Genomic DNA, 21660 nt, shown 5'->3' on the forward strand with positions numbered 1-21660 from the left:
CCTCATTACAATTGGTCCAAAAAAAAAAAAAAAAAAAGTAATAATTAAATTAATGATGATGTAATAAAAATTAAATTTATATAATATAAAATTATGTATAAAATAAATCTCACTCACGAAGTTATAATTATAAATAATTTCTAAATAGCTCAGTCTGATTTTGTAATATTGGTGAAGGTTGATAAAAGATAGAAAAGTAATCTTTGATGATGATGCACTACAAATAACAATCCTGCTGCATACTCTTGGTGGGAGTCGCACCCCAGTGAGGTGTCGCGTCTCCACTGACCGAAACCCAAAAAAAAAAATAATAATTTTTTTTTTATCCAATTATGAACCGCCACCTCACTGGGGTCCCCCAGTGGTGTATGAGCCATTTTCCCTACAAATAAATGGCATTGAGACATCAGCTAGGGTTTACGCTCAAAGAGAATGAGGCTCCCAGCAGAGAGATTGGGATGTTTTACAGGGTGGTTGCCCCTCTCTGCAACACAAAAAGATGATCTCTCTTTCTCTCACACAGATCAAAGATCATTGGAGCCGATGATTTCACCTCCCAAATCAACAGCCCTCTCTCTATCTCTCTCTCTTTCTCTGTGTGTGTGTGTTTGCGAGTGGACGATTGGATCTTCCCATCTTCTTCTCGCAGGTAATTCTATTTGCACCCAAAAAACATCCAAAAAAATAAATAAAAATCATTGGCAGTCCTTCCGATGGGGTTTGAGGCTGTTGATGACAGCACAAAAACTCAACCCTCCGGGAGCGCTGCTCCGGCGAAACAAAGAGAGGCTGTGACGATTAATTTCTTCTGAGCACATGAGTCGGGCACCGAGAACCCGACCCGTGTCTTGGCGGGGCAACTCGGTGGGTCTGTGAGAGATAGAGATATGGGTTCCCTTTTCTTTCTTCTCTCACGGGTAACCGTTGTTGCAGCCATGGCGAATCCGGATTCTCGCCTGATCATACATAGATCTGAGCCTCAAATATATATATATATATATTATTGTAGCAATTTGGGTCAATCTTAATTTGTAATCTGGTTTGAGTGTTGTTGTGAATTAGGAGATTGAGTAGTTAGGTTGAGATTTGATTTGCAAATTTATCGGAATTAAAAAATTTGAAAGTTTAATTGTTTGTCTATTGACATGTTTCTATTTGAGTTTTAATCTAATTGATATTGAACTGAGTTTATAGTGTATAAAATTTATGAACCAGTAATAATGGGGAACGGAATCAGAATTCTATTTTGAAGGAACCAAATTATAGGTCTTCTTTTTCATAGTTTCTTTTGATGTTTAATAATTTCGTGCTTTCCAGAATTTTTCAAAAAAGGTTGAGGTAGTTGGACCTGTTATGGGATTTTTGACCATAATCCTTTCCTAGCGGTTTTTTTTTTTTTTTTTTTTTGAAAAGGACAAGTTCTAATTTTTTTTTTGCTTATAAATTCTTTCAAAATAAAGAAATTTTGTAAGGACAAAAAATTTTAGATTTATATTTTATGTGACAAATTTATCGCTTGACACACACACACTCTTATCTTTCTTTTCTTTCTGTCCATCAGTTTGTCATCTCTTTCTCAGTTCTTTCTTTCTCTATCTCTTTCTAAGAGCTCTCTCCACCACCACCGACTACTCCACCACTGCCATCACCATCTCTACTACCACGACTACGTACTATGACTACTATCGTTTCCACTATCTCCACTGTCTCCACCAACACCGTTTTAACCATCGACACTATTCATCACCGCCACTGCTACTACCGCCACCACCGTTTCACCACTACCATCTTAACCACAAGCGCCATTCGATACTATTGTACCACAGGCAATAACCATTGTAACACCCGCCTTCCTCTTTAACTGTTGTTTTTATGATTACTTTTATGCTTAATTTGGATCATGCATTTATTCGAGCTTTATATGTCTATTATAAGCATTGTGTTTGTTAACAGATATGTTCTTTGTGAAAAGATCTGTCCGATTCGTTAACTTGTAATGCTCTGTTATTAATTAAGTGAGGATGTAGGTGGTAGAGCCTAGTTTATTCTAACTAGCTGAAGAGGGAGTTAATTAGTTTAAGTTGTGATAAGAGATAATTTAATGGAAGTGGATATAAGTGGAAATTATTTAAAACCAAGTAACATAGCATTATATCTATATATATAAATGTTTGATTGGCCTCAAGTGAGGAAAAGGAAATATCATCTGAGAAGGGAGAGAGAGAGAGTTCTAGAGAAGTGAACAAGAAGAGAAGGGAAGAAGAAAGAGTGCAAGTGTGTGATCACTCCATCAACTTGACTCTTTAGGGTAAGAATTCCCTCACTCCCTTCTTATATTTAGGTAGTTTTCACTCTAAACTCTTGAAATTGAAATGGAGAGTAAGGGTTTGGGTAGTATAGGAGGTACTACAAACCTGTTTTGGCTTGAATTACTTGGCTTTGTATGTTTCTAACTAAATTCTCTTAGTTTGGTGGAAGAAATGGAAGTTCAATATGTATGGATGTTATTTTCTTTTGGCCTTGAAATTGTTTAAGAGCTTGTAGAATTTGAGTTTGAATCTTTGGTTTCATTCTTAAATTGAGTATAGAAATTAATTGTACACCATGTTTATGAATTTGTGATCTTTGATTTAATGGATTTTGGGTTTGATTTTGAGGAAGTTGGAACCCCAAAATAGAGCAAAAATTCAGTTCTGGAACACCTAGAACCGCACGTGCGGCTAGGGAGCCCGCACGTACGGGAGAGCATCGACACACGTGTGGTGAGTCGGCCCGCACGTGCGGATTTCAGGGGAAACTTAGGGGTTGCATTCTGTTTAAAAAGCACGTAGGAGCGCACGTGCAGAGAGAGTCTCGTACGTGCAGCCAGGGGGCTCCGCACGTACGGCTGTTTGGCTGCCCCAGATTCATTTTTCTGGGTTGTTTACTCCACTCTCGAGCCTCCGTTAGCATGTTTTACACCCATAATTACGGTCCATGCGCATTGCATGAGCTTTTAGCAGAAGTTAATGTTTAGGCGAAATAATTCCTAAACAAAGAAACCAATAAGTTAAATATATGTCACTTAAGCATTTTACATTTATATTTGTCTGTGTAGGTCAAACGCCAAGTGCCAGTCACTCGCATCTCGGTATACACTGTGAGTAATGCTTCTACGAATATGTATAATTTAATTTATCTTTCTCTACTTCAACTTATACGTTATTCGGATATATCTCTCATATGACTGAATGATGATTCTATTCCAGTTGTCACTAGCTACTATGATAATTTTGGGCACCTCTTCATATAAGTACAGTTTTATCAGTTCCATTCCTTGGAACTCCTGCTTGACATGATAATGGCTATCGTATCGGTTTATCGGTCTTTATGACCGTCTGTTCGGTCTTCTTCACCGTCTGTCCGGTACTCGTGACTAGACCGCCTATATTTACGGCTTGTGAGTGTATTACGCGAATATCTTACACAAAAGGTTATGTTTTTCAAGGTTCGTATGAACATACTTAGCTTGTATTCATTTTGTATTATAATCATCATTTATATTCTCTTCATTCAGTTGTTATTCACTGGGCCCTAGCTCACATTTTGATATATCATGTAGGTAACCCAGCTCAAGAAAAGATGTAGTGGCGTCAGTCTTACTCCGGTTTTGTTGAGCTATCCGTTGTGCCTCACTGCAAGGTTCCCACTTACTCAAGTTTTGATGTGACTAATGTCCTCCCTTCTGTGAAGTGCCCGTGTGTTGGTCAGGACTTGTGACTATGGGAGTGTCTTTTCTTCCTTTTGGCTGTCTTTTAAACAAACTTGTTGTACTTTCTCGTGGGTATATATGGTTATATGCACAACAATGCCTTTTGCCTCATGTAAATGCACGGCTCAATGGACGTTCTATTTCTTATATTAAAGCTTTCGCTAGCCCCATTTTTTTACTTTGCTCAGTTAGGCCTTCGGTAATCGAGGATTACTGGCTGGTTACGGTCCCAAACCTATAGGGACGGGTTTGGGTCGTGACAGAGTGGTATCAGAGCACGAGTTGTACCGCACACACGCGTCCAAATGAGCTATAGGATGTCCTAAAGAAGAGATTAGGGCATATTATCTTCATGTATGGTGTATTTAGTAAGTTTTATGGTGATAATACATGTATAAACTCTATATATCCTATGTTTATTGTCTTTTTGTTTATGTATTTAAGTCGATGGAGAACACAAGACCTGCAGAGACATCCGAGTCTTCTGAAGCAAGGATGGATCGATTAAAGCGAATGGTGGAGTTGTTGACAGAAGCACTAAGACAACAACAGAGACAGCCCTTCCCACCTCACCTCCACCTCCACCTCCACCTCCGCCACCAGTTCTAGTAGAGTCGCCCAACAATGGTGACATTATTGCTCTAACACAGAAATTCAACAAGTTGAAACCGCCCACGTTTCTGGGAGGCTTGGAACCGTTGAAAGCTGAAGCCTCGATTTTGGAGATTGAAAAGTTGTTTGAAGTATTTCTATGCACCGAAGAATAAAAAGTTTTGTTAGCAACTTTTACCCTGCAAGAGGAAGCGAGAAGATGGTGGATGCTCTTTCGGAATCAACAGACTGCTATGGCTTGGGCATAGTTTAAAGAAGTTTTCTATGAAAAGTATTTTCCACAGTGTGTAAGAGACTGTAAGGTGTCGGAATTCGAGCAGCTCAAGTAGGGTACTATGACAGTAGCGGAATATGAGGCCAAATTTACAGAGCTTGCGCGCTATGCGCCGCATATGGTGGACATCGATTACAAAAAAGTTAGAAAATTTGAAGGTGGTTTGGCTGTTGAGGTTCTTGATTGAGTTAATGTACTAAAATTGGAAAAATACGTTGACGTTTTGAAAAGGTCTATCATAGTTGAAGCAAACGTTGCTGCTCTAACACAAGCGAAGGTGCCGGTGAGTGAATGGAAGGGAAAAAAGGTCGGGATTTAATTCTAAGAAGGGTCGAAGCAACTTCAATTCTCCACCAAACAAGAAACAGAACACATGATCATTCACTAACTCAAGTCAGGGGAATGACACACCCATCTGCTCGGAGTGTGGAAAAATACATAAGGGAGTTTGCCGTAGAATTTCTGGTGCATGCTTTCGGTGTGGAAAAACAGGCCATATGATTAAAGATTGTCCTTTGGTTTCTCAAGGCACAAGCCAGTCAAGGACTAATTCAACTACATCAGTGTCAGCACCACAGGGAAATTCGAAGGCAGCTACAAGGAAAAAAACTCTAAAACAAGGACTGGTTTTTGCATTGGTGCCGGGCGACGTGCAGACTACAGAGATGGTTATGTCAGGTATTCTTCCTATCTGTTCTCAGAATGCTCGTGTGTTAATTGATTTGGGGTCTACGCACTCTTTTGTGTCCTATGCTTTTGCTCCAAAATTATCTAGGCCTTTGGAACCAATGAATTATGTCTTAGTCGTCACCTTTCCAGCAGGGGAAACTATGATCTGTACATCCGTGTATCCCACATGTGAGGTTGTCATTGAAAACATGAATTTGTATGTGGATTTGTTACCTTTAGATATTGCATGTTTTCACGCTATACTGGGAATGGATTGGCTAGCAAAATAATGCGCTATAATTGATTGCTCAACCAAACAAGTTGTATTTCATTTACCTGAAGGGCCTAAACTTACATTCAAGGGGAACAGTGTTATACCTCCTTCATATTTAATTTCCTCTACGAAAGCAAATAAGCTGATTAATAAAGGGTGCAAGGGATTTCTATGTTCGGTACTCATAGGGTCAACTACTACTAAACCCGGTATGGGTAATATTCCTGTGGTGAAGGAATTTCCAGATGTGTTTCCAGATGATTTGCCTGGGAATTTAATTGATAGAGAGATTGAGTTTACTATTGAGTTAGCCCCAGGTACCCAACCAATTTCTAAGACCCCATATCGGATGTCAACTACTGAGTTAAAAGAGTTGAAAACTCAATTACAAGAATTGTTTAATAAGAAATTTATCAGGCCTAGTACTTCTCCGTGGTGTGCTCCGGTACTATTTGTCAAAAAGAAGGATGGAACTTTAAGACTCTGTATTGATTACTGGGAATTGAATAAGGTGACAATAAAAAACAAATACCCGTTGCCACGTATTGACGATTTGTTTGACCAGCTGTAAGGGACACAAGTATTTTCTAAAATTGATCTACGGTCTAGATATCACCAACTGAAAGTTAAAGCCGAGGATGTAGAGAAGACTGCTTTTCGAACCAGATGGTCACTATGAGTTCCTCGTTATGCCTTTCAGAGTTACTAATGCACCAGCTGCTTTTTATGGATTTAATGAACAGAGTTTTTAAGCCATTTCTTGATGAATTCATTGTAGTCTTTATCAATGACATTTTGGTCTATTCTAAGAGCAAGAAAGAATATGAACATCACTTGAGACTTACTCTTCAAATGCCGAGGGAGAGGAAATTATAAGCTAAGCTGTCGAAATGTGAATTTTGGTTAAATAATGTGTCATTTGTGGGGCATGTGATAATGAAAGAGGGTATTTCTATTGATCCACAAAAATTGGTCGAGGCCAACGAATGTAACAGAGGTTCACAGTTTCTTGGGCATCGCTGGATACTATTGCAGATTTGTGAAGGACTTCTCCAAGATTGCTATGCCACTCACTCAGTTGACATAATAAGGGGTACCATTTGAGTGGACTGACCAACGAGAAGCAGCCTTTCAGGAGTTAAAGATGAGACTCGTGACAGCACCAATTCTTACTTTACCCTCTGGCACAAATGGTTTTACCGTCTATAGTGATGCTTCCTATAAAGGTTTGGGGTGCGTGTTGATGCAAAATGGAAGAGTAATTGCCCATGCGTTTCGTCAGCTAAGACCACATGAAAAAAGTTACCCGACTCACGATCTGGAGTTAGCTGCAGTGATTTTTGCGTTAAAGATTTGGCATCACTATTTATATGGGTTATATGCGAGGTGTATACGGACCACAAGAGTTTAAAATATTTCTTTACTCAGAAGAGGCTAAACATGAGGTAGTGAAGATGGCTCGAGTTAATTAAGGATTATGATTTGCAAATCATGTATCATCCTGGGAAAGCTAATACAGTGGCCGATGCCCTTAGTCGAAAAGTCGTGGAAAACTTGGCCTGTTTACTCACCAGACAGGAAACAATAGTATGTGAGCCAATGCTAGTTGAGGAGATAAAAAATAAACAGTTGCAAGACGAGTTCTTCAAGAAAATAGTAGATGCATGGGATTCCAAACCTAGATTGGCATTCAGTTTAGAGGATGGCGTACTCAAATTCCAAGGACGGTTATGTGTTCCTAATGACAATGAGGTAAAGAAACAAACTCTTCAAGAAGCCCGCAATTCCAAATTCTCTATTTATCTGGGAAATACGAAAATGTATCAGGACCTAAAGAAAAATTTCTGGTTGGCGGGGATAAAAAGGGAAATTGCAGAATTTTTATCAAAATGTTTGCAATGTCAACAAGTTAAAACAGAACATCAACGACCTGCATGATTACTTCAACCATTGCTTGTACCGGAGTGGAAATGGGAACATATTACAATGGATTTCGTGGTTGGTTTGCCTTGCTCCAACAAAGATATGGATTCTATCTAGGTAATTGTGGATCGATTAACCAAATTCGCTCATTTTTTACCTGTTAAGGCCACATATGCTGTGGATAAGTTGGCTATCTTGTATGTGAATGAAATTGTGAGATTGCATGGAGTTCCTGTATCTATCGTATTAGACAGAGATCCGAAGTTTACTTCAAGGTTTTGGCAAAGTTTCCAAAAGGCACTAAGGACAGAGTTGAGATTGAGCGGTGCATACCATCCCCAAACAGATGGCCAACCAGAGAGGATAATTCAGACACTTGAGGATATGTTACGTATGTGTGTATTGGATTTCCAAGGAAATGGGGAAACACAACTTTCATTCTAGCATTGACATGGCACCCTACAAGGCCTTATACGACCGAAAATGTCTGTCACTAATCTGTTGGGCGGAAGTTGGAGAGAGACCATTATTAGGACCTAACCTTGTGCAACAAACCACTGAAAAAGTGAAGAAAATTCAGCAACGGCTGAAAACTGCTCAAAGTCGACAGAAAAGCTATGCTGATATACGTAGACGAGAAAGAGAATACGAAGTAGGCAACCATGTCTTTATTAAAGTTACGCCAATGAAGGGATATGCTCGTTTCGGGATTAAGGGTAAGCTAGCGCCTCGTTACATCGAACCGTACGAAATTATTGAAAAACTGAGTCCAGTGGCGTACCGAATAGCTCTACCTACAGATATGACACACATGCATAATATCTTTCATATCTCCATGCTAAGGGAGTCTCTTTTGGACCCTCAGGAAGTTGTTGAGCCTACCCATATATCTATAAGTGATAATTATATGTATGCAGAACGACCTCTTCGGATTGTTAGTCGTCGAATCAAAAAGTTGAGAAATAAAGAAATTCCATTGGTAAAGGTGGCTTGGAAAAACCATAATGGCCTGTATGCAACTTGGGAACGAGAAGTTGAGATGCACGAGACATATCCTGAACTCTTTCCATTAGATCCTACACTCTTCACTGAATAAGGTACTTGAATTTGGAAGACCAAATACCCTAAGGGGGAGAGACTGTAACACCTGTCTTCCTCCTTAACTATTGTTTTTATGATTACTTTTATGCTTAATCTGGATCATGCATTTATTCGAGCTTTATATGTCTATTATAAGCATTGTGTCTGTTAACAGATATATTCTTTGTGAAAAGATCTGTCCCATTCGTTAACTTGTAATGCTCTGTTATTAATTAAATGAGGATGTAGGTGGTAGAGCCTAATTTATTCTAACTAGCCGAAGAGGGAGTTAATTAGTTTAAGTTGTGATAAGAGATAATTTAATGGAAGTGGATATAAGTGGAAATTATTTAAAACCAAGTAACCTAGCATTATATCTATACATATAAATGTTTGATTGGCCTCAAGTGAGGAAAAGGAAATATCATCTGAGAAGGGAGAGAGAGAGAGTTCTAGAGAAGTGAACAAGAAGAGAAGGGAAGAAGAAAGAGTGCAAGTGTGTGATCACTCCATCAACTTGACTCTTTAGGGTAAGAATTCCCTCAATCCCTTCTTATATTTAGTTAGTTTTCACTCTAAACTCTTGAAATTGAAATGGAGAGTAAGGGTTTGGGTAGTATAGGAGGTACTACAAACCTGTTTTGGCTTGAATTACTTGGCTTTGTATGTTTCTAACTAAATTCTCTTAGTTTGGTGGAAGAAATGGAAGTTCAATATGTATTGATGTTATTTTCTGTTGGCCTTGAAATTGTTTAAGAGCTTGTAGAATTTGAGTTTGAATCTTTAGTTTCATTCCTAAATTGAGTATAGAAATTAATTGTACACCACGTTTATGAATTTGTGATCTTTGATTTAATGGATTTCAGGTTTGATTTTGAGGAAGTTGGAACCCCAAAATAGAGCAGAAATTCGGTTCTGGAACACCTAGAACTGCACGTGCGGCGAGGGAGCCCGTACGTGTGGAAGAGCATCGACGCAAGTGCGGCGGGTAGGCCCGCACGTGCAGATTTCAGGGGAAACTTGGGTTGCATTCTGTTTAAAAAGCACGTAGGAGCGCACGTGTGGCACACGTGCGGAGAGAGTCTCGCACGTGCGGCCAGGGGACTCCGCACATGCGGCTGTTTGGCTGCCACAGATTCATTTTTCTGGGTTGTTTACTCCACTCTCGAGCCTCCGTTAGCATGTTTTACACCTGTAATTACAATCCATGCGCATTACATGAGCTTTTAGCAGAAGTTAATGTTTAGGCAAAATAATTCCTAAACAAAGAAACCAATAAGTTAAATATATGTCACTTAAGCATTCTACATTTATATTTGTCTGTGTAGGTCAAACGCCAAGTGCCAGTCACCCGCATCTTAGTATACACTGTGAGTAACACTATTATGAATATGTATAATTTAATTTATCTTTCTCTGCTTCAACTTATACGTTATTCGAATATATCTCTCATATGACTGAATGATGATTTTATTCCAGTTGTCACTAGCTACTATGATAATTTTGGGCTTCTCTTCATATAAGTACAGTTTTATCAGTTCCATTCCTTGGAATTCCTGCTTAACATGATAATGGCTATCGTATCGGTTTATCGATCTTTATGACCGTCTGTTCAGTCTTCTTGACCGCTTGTCCGGTCTCCGTGACCGTCTGTTTGGTCTTTTAGACCGCCTGTATTTACTGCTTGTGAGTGTACTACGCGAATATCTTACAAAAAAGGTTATGTTTTTCAAGTTTTGTATGAACATACTTAGCTTGTATTCATTTTGTATTATAATCATCATTTATATTCTCTTCATTCTGTTATTATTCACTGGGCCCTAGCTCACATTTTGATATATCATGTAGGTAACCCAGCTCAAGAAAAGATGTAGTGGCGTCAGTCTTACTCCAGTTTTGTCGAGCTATCCGTTGTGCCTCACCGCGAGGTTCCCACCTACTCAAGTTTTGACGTGACTAATGTCGTCCCTTCTGTGGAGCGCCCGTGTGTTGGTCAGGACTTGTGACTATGGGAGTGTCTTTTCTTCCTTTTGGCTGTCTTTTAAACAAACTTGTTGTACTTTCTCGTGGGTATATATGGTTATATGCACAACAATGCCTTTTGCCTCATGTAAATGTACGGCTCAATGGGCGTTCTGTTTCTTATATTAAAGCTTCCACTATTCCTATTTATTTACTTTGCTCAATTAGGCCTTCGGTGATCGAGGATTATTGGCCGATTACGGTCTCAAACTTATAGGGGCGGGTTTGGGTCTTGACAACCATCATTATCTTAGATCTGAGATTGACGACCTCAGATTTGAGATCTATCATCTCAGATCTCTATTTTCTCTCTCTCTCTCTCTCTCTCTCTCTCTCTCTCTCTCTCCTCATCTTGCTCTGTTTTTCAGATAGTAAAATTTTACTCTGGTTTGAACCAGATCTAAGGTAATATATGTGCTCTCTCTATCTCTATTTCTCTCTCTCTCTATATATATATATATATGTATATATTTTTATTTTATTGCTTTTTTTTTTGGTCAATATTAGTTTGAATATTGATTTTGAGATCTCAAACAAAAATGTTATTTTAGTATGTTCAATAGTGAAATAGTAAAATTTTACTCTAATTTACTCTATATAAGAGTAAAATTTTACTATTAACTTTATTAATTCTATGTTCTGACTGATTTTTCATTTAATAGCTATATGAATAATGATAGTAATTATAGTAAGTGTGGTGGTTAGTGATAAAAATGGCAAAAATTCACTGCTTATATGTTTAAAGTAAATAGTAAAATTTTACTATCACCGGGGAATCTCGCCGGAAAATTGTTTCTGGCCGGGGTGATCAATAGTGACTAGCGGTGGTCAGTGATGGCAGATAATGGTCAGTGGTGGTTGTGCTAATTTAAGAAAATGTTAGAAGTTGAGAGTATTATTGTCATATTTTAAAAATATTTTAAACTTTGTCCTTAATAAATTAAATATTTTTATCTTGTCCTTTTGGCATTAAAGTTTGAAATTGAGGGCTTATTACCAAAACCCCCTTATTTTATTGAACAAATTACCAACACTACTTTTAGATTTGCCTAGTTTGGAAAATTACCGCCACTCCGTTTGCATTTTGTTTGGTTCAATGATTTAGGTTGTATTTAGTTTAAAGATTTAAAAAAGAGCAATAAAAAATATAAATAAAATGTGAATAAAATATAATTATATTATATATATATTTAATTGTTTTTTTTTCTTCAAATTAATGAATCAAACATAACCATAGCCTTTGTCATGAATACCATAGTCTGTCATGATTAGAGTTTGGCGATAATTCTATTTCCATACATCAATTCCACTTTGGTCTCCTTGATAAGAGACTTCGGTCTCCTTGAGAGTTTGCCTCATAAGGAATTAACAGAAATAAAATCATGTTATTAGATTCACTCTTAAAAGAAAATTACATAATTAGTAAGATAAATTACAATAAACTCCTCTTAACCATAACTTAACTTTGAGTTGCCTCTTTAATGTTTAAAACTTGACACTCAATTCTTTTATAGTTTTATTTTGCTTACAGATAGCTATTTTAATCCGATTTGCAGGGTACCTAGCTGAATAGGGCTGATTTTATCCGAGCCAACACTTATGTGGGGCGGGTCTGAATTATGTTTTGGTCACCCGCAACAAGGGTTGGGTAGGGGCAGGTATCGTTTCTTCCGATTCAAACCCGACCTGATATAATTAATAATATATATGTATATATATATATATATAATATAATTAGATATAAGAAAGGATTATTAAAAGTCTGCGATTCAATTTAAACATAAATAAATAATAATCTTAAAAATTTCACTGTTTATATATATGGAAGCAAGAGAAATATTTAGTGTATTAAGGATTTAAATGGTTCTTAATTTTTTTGGCTATTTGATATGTGGTCGGGTATTTGCAAGTATCGGATATTCACGGGTATTCGCAGGGCAGAGATGATATTAAAAAATTTCACTCATAATGGGATTGGGGCAGAAGCGGAAGCGGGGGGTGGGGTTCGAAAATAAGAGCGGAAGCAGAGACGACGGATGACAAATCTATCCGAAATTGGTCCCGCGGCCATCCCTACTCTAAACCCCTTATGTTGTGACATTGTTAGGGAATTGGATTGAATTTCATTTACTGATCCCTCTTTCACAAAGTCAGACATCTTTGATCATTTCCTTTATTAATGAGGAACTCATTGCAGTTTCGTTTGATTGACCTCGTAAGGTTAGCCCAACCATCATCCTATAACGAGTTAAAGACTGTTGTCTTGTTGCCGATGTGTTAAGAAATTTATTAAGTTCTTAGGACTCGCTCTCCTTCCAATATGTTCTTTTTTACTTTGGATGTACTTAGCCTTCGTTTGAGATGTGAGTTGATTTTTTGGGTTTTTAATTATTTTAGCTTGGAGTTAAAAAGTCTCGTTTGGAATAAATTTTTTGGCTTTTTAAACTTTTGTGAGAGAGAAAATGAAATGATTATAATTTAAATGTGATATTTTGTCTTATTGAACTAAAAAGCCTATTTTGTCTTATGTGGCTAAATTAGCCCCAAGTGGGTATGCCAAACAAAGCCTTGTCTTCAAAAAGACCAAGATGCCCTTATTATATGTTGAAACCAAACATAACCATATATATAGGCCTCGTTTGGGAAGTGGCTATTTTAGTAGGCTATTTTAGTTTTTGGCTATTTTAGGTAGTCTAAAATTTTTATGTTTGGGAAGATGATTGGATTTTTTTGTGGTTGGATGTGATGTTTGTGAGAGAAAAAGTGAAATGATTATGGGTTAGATGTGATATTTTGTCTTATTAGCTATTTTAGTCTATTTTGTCTTTTTGTGATTTTTAGCTTAAATTTGGCTATTTTTTTTCTTCCCAAACACCCCCATACATATACATTATATAAGCACAACCAGAATATCTTTGAACAAAGCTTCGGAAGTTGCATCATTAAAATTCACCATTGTTGGGTGATTTGAGCATATCATAGCAAAGGACAAGAAAAAGGTTTTTTTTTTTATGGTGATAGGTTGAATTGATATAGGGCTTTTGATGTTGGTTTATTTATTTATTTTTATGGTTTTGGTTGTTTGATTTGAGTGATTTCGGTTTTGGGAGGGAGGTTATGGGAAATAAGAATGGCAACGAAACGAGTTATACTCTTCGTCTTTAATTTTTTATTTTAACTTTTTTTCATCTCTATCCCCTATCTCCTATTCCTAACAGGAACCATTTTTATATCATCACTCCCGCCCCTAACAAGATTTAGTTTTTCCCGCACATCCCCGCCCTGTTCTCCTTCTCTACTCATTACAAGGAAAAATAAAAATTGAAACTGGCTTCCTCCCAGTCTACTGGAGGGTATTGTTGGGTCTATGGGGCTCACCACATGTCCTATTTCGATAATTCAAACCGTTCAATATGTAGAACTTGTTGAGTACTATATGTCTGCAAAAAATCACGTTGATTGGATATCGATAGCTACATGATCAAATCAGTTTTATATATATAAAAAAATAGACGGTGAAAAAATAAACAGTTGATAGAAGGTTAACGTGATTTTTTACAGACATATAATATTCGATGAGTTATACACATTGAATGATTTGGATTGTCAAAATCAGACTCGTGGTGGACCTCCATAGACCCAATAGTAGTTCGATCTGGGACTGGAGGGAAGCCAAACATTTAAGAAGAGAAGAAAGTGAAGGAAAGGAACAAATCAATAAAATAAATAATTTTTAAGTTATTGGGCAGATCTCACAATAGGAAATCATAAATCAAAAATTAAATAAAAATTGTGTAGATTAGGATTCATTTGTTTCGATATAATCTATTTTACAAAAAGAAGAAGAAGAATATTTTCATGTAAATTAATTTTGTACAAAAAAAAAATATATAATTTTTAGCATTTCATTGACACTTGAAATAACAAATGAAAGTATTTTTTTTTATTTCTTTTAATTTTTCACCAAATCATCTCATTCAAACAAAATGTTTTAAAATTTTTAATGACAAGTCATTTTTGGAACTATGATAAAATATCTTAGTTTTTGTTCAATCAAATAATAAAAAAAATAAGTATAATATTTTTAAAGAAAGCATTTTATTGAGTCCTTATAAAAGTAATTTTCAAAGTGTGTATGTGAAAAACATAGAGAGAAAAATAATATATATATTATTTCATTAGTTAATATTAGCAATTTGAGAAAGCATGGTTAGTTGGCATATTCTTTTGCCCATATCAAAAGCTTTGCTTGTTTCTTCTATTTTACGACAGAAGAAACAACAAACGGGGCGGGGGGAAAGAATTGGAGAAAAACCGCACCCATAAGTGTGGGGTAAGGTGGGCCACCATCGGGTCGGAGCATTGTTGTCATTGGGGAATGCGTTTCTGCTATTGGAAATCGGAATGGGAGGGGGTTTGAGTGGTGTGGGAAGTAAAGTGGAGCTGGAAAATTAAACGAAAAAGGAGGGTAGGAATAAGGGAGGAGTTTATGGTTAGAGAGGAAGGAAAGTGGGCTGATGTGGGTTAGAAAATAAGGTATAGGCGGAGGTGGTGGGTGGTAAGGGAACTGGGGGTAGAGATGAGGTGGAGGTAGAAATGGTGAGTGAAAGGAAAGACATGTGGTTGGCGGCAGAGAAAGAGCAGGTGCTGGTGGCTGGTGGGGCAAGTCCAGGTTGGTGAATAATTTAGAAATGTGGTTGGTAGAGAAAGTTGTATTTTTGTTTTTGTAAATTATTATTATTATTATTATTATTATTCTTTCAAAATGTAGGCTTATTATTGAAGGATAGAAATGTAAATTAATTTTTTTTCAATTAACTGTGATGCCTCAAAATTTTTGGGCATCATAGTAAGATCTAAATTTAAAAATTAATTTAATTAAAGGTTTCTAATCGTTGTTTTCAAAAAAAAAAAAAAAAATACATCAATTATAAAAATAAAAATTATTATTATCAAATTACAATCCAAGATAAACTTAAAACTTTGTCTTAAAATATTTATGATAAGAAAATTAGCTTAAAACTAAATACCGAAGGAAATATTGATGGGGCTTGAGCACGTTTCAAGTTTTAGCCAAGGTTGGAAGTTGCCTTTATATATCTCGGTATTTTCTTCAGCTTTCTCGATACTTGACATAATACGCCATGAGTTGCGAAACCCAATAAGATTATTTGGTAGAGCATGAGATGTTGGGGAAGGCATTTATGGCCAAGAGCAATAACCTTCGAAGGATTTGGTTTGAAAATTTTAGAAAGAAATGAGCTATATCAACTCAAGGGGTAGTGCATGAATACTTTGTTTTAGCTATATTGATTTAGACTTGGGTATTTGAAGGATGTTGAAGCTTGATTGTTTTTGTTAGAATGTTTTGTTAGAATTATTTTCTTTGTTTGGAGACGAGTTTTGAGACAACTGCTATTTGCTTTGTTTTGGTATGTTTCATGATATGGACAATATGTTGTTTTAATTTTTTTAGATTAATTTTGTAATTTTATCACTGATCTTTGTGATTTTATTGTTATAAAATTAGTAGAATTAGATAATGTATTCAATAGGAGCAATGTCTGGGAGTTGGTTTTGTTTGACATGGTTGTCTCTTGTACATGTTTGTGGTTGGTCTTGAATAGGGATTCAGCTGTTCGCATGCTTTGTTGATTGACTCTGCTCAAGTGTTTGGAGGAACTGGGGTTGTTTTGTTGTTCTTGAAAACAGAGAGGTGATTGTAGGGGTTAATTTTCAGTGGCTGGGTGTATAATTGCAGTGGCTGATGTTTGAACTGATGATGTTTGTTGTTATATTGAGGCTTTGATTATTTTATGCTATTACTTTGGTGTACCTTTTTCTTATGTTTTGTATGATTGTCATCCTGTGAAGCTGCTACTGGTGTGTTGGAAATGTTTGAACGTGATTTTTGTGATTTTGTTATGATGCAATTTTTTGCAGTTCTTCTTTTTCCATTATTGATGTAATGCTATTGATTTCATTAATAAAGGAAAATGTTTGGTAGTTCAAATTTTTGTGGCTCAAATGGCTCAAATCTGTCAAAATGACGTCGTTTTACACTCAAAATCTGTCAAAACGACGTCGTTTTGACAGATTTGAGCCATTTGAGCCACAAAAATTTGAGCTACCTAGCATTGTCGTTATGTTTTGTTTGCCGATTAAAAAAAAAGGATTATTCTTTGCAATTTTGAAAATTACATTCTATCACTTTCACATTTCTAATTACATAACGAATTACTCATTTTAATAATAAATTATCAAACTAATTGACAATTTTAATGATATTAAAAATTTATTTTTGATAATTTTATTATTATATCGGAAGGTAATTAAGAATTTTATTTTTTCTATTAATTTTGTAAAATAAAAAATTTTTACAAGGAGATATTTGTAATTTTTTAGAATCACAAGGGACAATCTTTATTTTAAACAAATCTTTAGGAGTGTATTTATAATTTATCCAAAAAAAACTAGTGCAATGTCATTTTCAAAGTTAATATTTTTTTTTTTGGAAAATATCTTGTTTGCGCTAAATAGTAAAAATATTTTTTTGAAAAATATTTTTCAATGTTAACCAAACACCGAAAATTTAAAATGTCAAAAAACACCGACAGTTTAAAATTTGCAAAAAAAAAAAAAAAAATTGTAAAAATATTTTAAATAAAAAATATTTTACGTTGAAACAAACGAAACCTAACTGAAGGTTGTATTAATTAAAATTTTCTTACTTTCTAATTTATATTTTAGTAGTTACCTAATTTTAAATGAATCAATTGCAATGATCAAACCCACTTAATTGATCTTCCCTTAATAATTTTTTTAATTTTAAATATTAAATTATCAAACACCAATACTTACATGGTTACACAATGGCATCGTTTGGAAAGTTGATTATTTTAGTTTTTAGATATTTTAATAAGTTAAAATAATTATGTTTGGAAAAAAAGATTGAATATTTTTATAGTTGGACGTGATGTTTGTGAGAGAAAAATTAAAATAATTATAAATTTGATATGATATTTATTTTATTAATTATTTTAATCTATTATATTTTTTATAAGGGCAAATTATAAACACCCTCTTCGAGGTTTGGTGAAAATATAGATTCTCCTGAGGTTTGAGAAATTACAAATTACTCCTTGAGGATCAAATTTGCATAACAAATTAGGGAAAATCTGTATGAAAATAAAAACTTCAGGGGGCAATTTATTATGAAAAAATAAACGTCAAGGGACAAAATGTAATTTCTCAAACCTCAAGAGAGAATCTGTATTTTCACCAAATCTCGAGGGATGTTTGTAATTTACCCTTTTTAATACTATTTGAACACACACACAAAAAAAAAAAAAAAAAACCTCACCCAACTTGCCAAGGACCCCCATGTCTAAAATGCTCTTACTCCTCGTACCATTCAACCTCACACAAGATGTAAATAAGTGGTCAAAAGGAGGTATAAAAGTAAATTGGATGCACCACAAATAGAGGGCTTTGAGACAACAACTAGGGTTAGGCTCAAGAATGAATGAGGCTCCTAGTAGAGAGATTGGAAAGTTTCTGGGGGTGGTTGACCCTCTCTGCAAAAACAAGATGATCGATCAAAAGATCATCAGGGCCGATGATTTCACCTCCAAAATCAATAGCCCCCTCTCTCTCTCTCTCTGCGTGTGTGTGTGCGCGCAAGTGGAAGGTTGGATGATATCCACCTTTTTCTTGACCAAAAACAAAAACCAAACCAAACCAAAAATAAATAAATAAAATAAATAAAAATTTCAATGGGGTTTGAGGCTGTGATGGCACTACCTCTTGGAGCATTGAAATTAATAATTTCTCCCGGGAAAAATTAGAGGCAGTGACGATGGATTTCTTGAGTCAGACACTGAGAACCGGACCCGATTCTTGGCTGGGCAACTCGGAGGGTTTGTGTGAGATTTCTTCTCTCTGTCACAGACAATTGTTGTTGCAGCCATTAGGGGTGTGCATAATACCGCCGAAACCGCTGAAACCGCCAAAACCGCACCGAACCGCACCGCCAAGGCAAATTCGTTATTATTTGTCAATCGAACCGCCGGTTTTTGGTAAGAAAAATAGCAAATTCTAGTGACACTTTTATCAATCCGCCGGTTTCTATTTTTCTTCCAAACCGCACCGACCCGCACCGCTATTAAATCATGTTTTATAAGATTCTAAAAATTCTTTTTTACTTAAATTTGCTTGTTGTTCTATACCTTAGAATATAGTATTACATTACTGCTCAAGGGGAATTTTATGTATTGTATTTGATCATTGTAGCTTCCACAGATGCTTGTAATGAACTGATGGCATAGTCGTTGATATTATCATGTTGTTGCTACACTTGCTGCATCAGAAGAAAACTTCGCAAGATGCTTAACATCACGGTATCTCTCGTCTTTTTTTTACTCTTTGATTTAAGTTTTGTAATTTGAATTATATTTTTTATAAACCGCCAATCCGCCCGAACCGCCAAGGAAAATCCGCCATTATTTGCCAACCGAACCGCCGGTTTTTGATAAGGAAAATGGAAAATTCTAGTGACACTTTTATCAATCCGCCACCCGCCATACGGTTTCTATTTTTCTCTCAAACCGCACCGACCCGCACCGCGCACACCCCTAGCAGCCATGGCGGAGTCGCATTCTCTCCTGATCCGTACACCGATCTGAGCCTCACTTTTTTTTTGTTTTTTTAAATTTTTTTTGCATTATAATATTCAGACTTATTAAGGTTTGGAATACTTTAAAAAAGTCAAAAAGTTAAAAAATTATTATTTTATATTACATGACTTCAAACCTAACTCATACCCAATCTATATTTAGGCTATTTTGGGAAGTTAGCTTTTAGCTACTTTTTTTGGTTTGTAGCAAAAGCTAAAAGTTGGCTTTTTTATCTTTTTTTTCATTTGGGAAGTTGGTTTTTAGCCAACAGTGAAATTACACTTTTACCCTCATGGGTCAAAATATGTTATATAGGTGAAGTTGTAAATATTTTAAATAAATAGGGATAGTTTGGTCATTTTATTATGATTTGACATCATAAACAAACATTAATAAAAAAAGTCAAAAGTCACTTTTTACCAACTTTCTAAATCATTTGTCTAAAAAAGTCAAAAGCTTGGTTAAAAGTCAAAAAGCCACTTTTTACCATCTTTCCAAAATAAGCCATATATTAAGTAAAAGGGAGTTTTTAACCTCAAGGCCTATGGGAGTTTCAATATCTCAATCTGAATTTTCTAAATTTTTTATTTAAAAAAAAAACTCAGCATTTATTGATTTGGTCAAAATCCCCTTATCAGCATTTATTAATTTTTTTCAATCCACATGTCTTTTCACATGCCTGCATTTATTAATTTGATCAAAATTCTCTGATCAGCATTTAAAATCCTCTTATACAAATAATTATAGATACAATCTGTGTATAGTTACTGCAATACACTTTTCAACTTCTCTCATACACTATGGTTAGTGATAAGATTGTTAAATTATTTTTATAAAAAATCTTAAAAACCATAATTTATATATTAAAAAAAATCTAAAACAAATATAAATATCTATAATTATCCCGTGCATAGCACGGGTGATAGGCTAGTTCATATTTCACAAAAAGTCAAAAAGTATACTTATTTAGATCATCCCAAACCACCTCTAAGAGTATCTGCATCAAACTCTTCAAATTTTTAAGCTAATTTAACCCAACATTCACTTTTTCTATTTTAACTAGTCACTTTGTTAGTATTCACTGCATCAAACTATCTATTCTAAGAGCATCTCCAACGGTTTAGCAAAATTTTCACCAAATCTGAGTAAAAAAAAGTTGATTTTCTTGATCTGATACGTGTAGCTCCAATGGTTATGGTTACTGTAGTGTGCATCAAAAAAGGAAAAGGACATCCGGTGGGTTGATCGGCTCAAATTTTTTTTGAACCGTTTGAACCAGTAATTTGAACAATTTGAACCAGTTCGCAAGCCAATTTTTGCATGAGCCGGTCGACCGGACGGTCAACTAGGGGGGTTGACCCCGTAGTGTAAAATTTTCACAAATTTCTGCTTTAACGGCTATGCACAGTAAATTGGTGAAAGGAGCAAGTCGTCCTCAGTTTGATGAAACGTTTGATATTTTCTCAATTTGATACTATTTTGGTGCAACCGTTGGAGCACAAAAAGAAGCTTTTTTTCATCAAATTTGAATTTGATGTTGGATTTGGTAAACGGTTGGAGATGGCCTAACTCAATCTTATTAAAATATTATTTGTTATTGTATTTGTTATTCTTTCTTTTTTTATTAAATTGATAAGGTGCTACCCAAACAATTCTTAAAAAATGTAAAAAAAAAAAAATGTTGTTGACCGATCAGCCGACGGGTAGGGATGGCAATTTAAACCCGGCCTGACGGGGACCCGATCTCTATTAATACGAATTTTTTCTAAAAAATACCCTCGACGGGTCGGAGATGGTATTAAAAAAAATTCCCCGGTCATTTTCGGGCCGAGGACGGTGATAAGAAATTTCACCCCAGCCCCGACCCGACCCTGGCCCCCCTCTCCGTTCCCGTTTCTACCCCGCCTAATATATATTATATACTCATCTCTCTCTAATAAATATTATATACTCACTCACCTACCTACCTACTAATATATATTATATACATATCTCTCTCTCTCTCTCTCATATCTCAGTCAGAGCTAACAATTCCAAAACAAACACACCTCCTCTCCTCTCTCTCATTTCAGATCTCTCTCTCTCTCCCTCTTCCTCCGCATCTCTGTCTCTCATCTCTCCGCCTCGTCTCTCTACCGCCATGATTGATTCTCTCTCAAGCTCTCACTCTCGCACTGTTCTACTCTCTCACTCACTCTTGCACTGTCCGCGACGCCGATCGACCTCCTCCGTCGTCCATGGCCTCCGTCGTCGCAGTCACAGCCATCCATCGCCTCTGAATCTCCGATCGTCCTCCTTCTCCTTCGTCCACCACAGATCTGTATGTGTGTATCGTCCTCCATCTGTATGTGTTGATGATCCGATCGTCCACTCTCTCTCT

General features: G+C 36.0%; 1 long non-coding RNA gene across 8 annotated transcripts; it reads left to right on the top strand.

The window, feature by feature from the left end:
• Nucleotides 1-226: 226 nt before the first annotated feature.
• LOC114297630 (uncharacterized) lies at nucleotides 227-10755 on the top strand. 8 transcript variants are annotated; one of them, XR_014366593.1, is made up of 5 exons: nucleotides 227-2308; nucleotides 3098-3139; nucleotides 3249-3487; nucleotides 3602-3681; nucleotides 9450-10755. It is a non-coding gene; the product is annotated as an uncharacterized LOC114297630 (long non-coding RNA). The 8 variants fall into 8 exon arrangements; XR_014366590.1 differs by adding an exon at nucleotides 4196-5315 and having other exon boundaries at nucleotides 227-3487; XR_014366595.1 differs by adding an exon at nucleotides 4196-5315 and having other exon boundaries at nucleotides 227-3487; nucleotides 9912-10755.
• The last annotated feature ends 10905 nt before the right edge of the window (nucleotides 10756-21660 follow it).

Source organism: Camellia sinensis, chromosome 4 (genome assembly GCF_055761805.1).
Source record: "Camellia sinensis isolate YWXY chromosome 4, ASM5576180v1, whole genome shotgun sequence".
NCBI classification, from domain to species: Eukaryota; Viridiplantae; Streptophyta; class Magnoliopsida; order Ericales; family Theaceae; genus Camellia; species Camellia sinensis.